Source organism: Pteropus alecto, unplaced genomic scaffold (assembly GCF_000325575.1).
Source record: "Pteropus alecto unplaced genomic scaffold, ASM32557v1 scaffold152, whole genome shotgun sequence".
Classification (NCBI taxonomy): domain Eukaryota; kingdom Metazoa; phylum Chordata; class Mammalia; order Chiroptera; family Pteropodidae; genus Pteropus; species Pteropus alecto.
The window spans coordinates 8606768-8608178 of record NW_006432227.1 but is presented as its reverse complement, the minus strand read 5'-3'; positions in this window follow the sequence as shown (position 1 = coordinate 8608178).

Below are 1411 nucleotides of genomic sequence, written 5' to 3'. Positions count from 1 at the left end.
GAAATATAGTCTGCTGAACTTAGAGAAGCTTTAGAGATACAATAAATCTTTGCTCCTAATTTCATTTGTACGATATTTGTACCTTACAGGAATAATTTTTAAATTAGTTTTTAAAACTTTAATAAAAATAAATGTTGAGTATGTTTTAGCACATGGGCAACCATTAGTTCACTGTAAGTTAATTCCAGTTAACTGATTTTTGTGCTGACATCAGAATAAAGCTGCTTCAATCACCCCGTTTAATAGAAGAGTATCCTGAGTTTGCCATGTGTGGTCTTAAAACACTGATTACATGTAATTATTTATCTTTGGTAATCAAGATTTTTCTCAATTTTGTAAAAGAAAAAAAAGCAAAAGGATATTCAGAGACTGAAGTTGATATAAGGCTAACATTTTTATTCATAAGCCCCAGTTATCAACTTTTATGGCAAATAAGAGTCATTTTTGTTTACTCTATATGAATTATATGCAAGAGAATCAACTCTTAAGTGTGATCTTACTGTTTTTATTTATCATCTATGTAAAGAGCCAACAAAAGATTTGGTATAGCATGAAGTTTCCTTTTGCTACCAAAATAAAAATCAGTGATTCGATTTTCGAATATTATTTACTATTGTGTGTGTGTGTGGGGGGGGAAGGTGTTGTTTTGTTTTATTTTATTTAGGAGAATATGCCTAGAGATTTCAGAATTTCATAGCTAGTAAAAAATACTTTTTAAGAAATAATATAACTTATTTTTAATATAGAAAACATCTGCACAAGGAGTTATTTAAATAAATAAGTCAAATAGCTAGAGCATAGCTTGATTAATCTAAACATTGTACTATTCATAAAAGAAGAAAAAGAAAAATCAACATTAAATGGATTGTTACAGGGCTGTTTTAGTCAATTGACACACTACTGGTCTTGATAGTGCTGGAAATTTTACACTGAGCATTTCTTGTGTTATGACTTCTTTAGATTATATAATAATTATTATAATAGTAATTATAATAATTATTATAGCTAATATTTATTAAATGCTAATCATGTAATCAATAACTGTGACAAATTTTCCTTTGTTTGTAAGCTAATGGCTGAAAGGGGTTTGTAAATGGTGGCAAGCAATATGGGATTTCTAACTCAGAGACAAAGGGCACAATACCACAGCAGGCAGTATAAGCTTCATGTTCACATTAATTCTCCTTGACTCACAAGTGTCATTGGGACCATGTGAAACAGCTCATGTGTATGCCACACATACACGTGTATATGCTAAGGAACCCTAAGTTTAGAAAAACCTGATCTTTTAAAGCTAGCTCCTAGAGATAAGCTCAATCTTTCCACAGATGGAGACATTATCTTTATTATACTGGTAAGGAAACAAATCTTCCCTCTTCTGTGAAGGAAGATTCGATCTCTATGATCTATG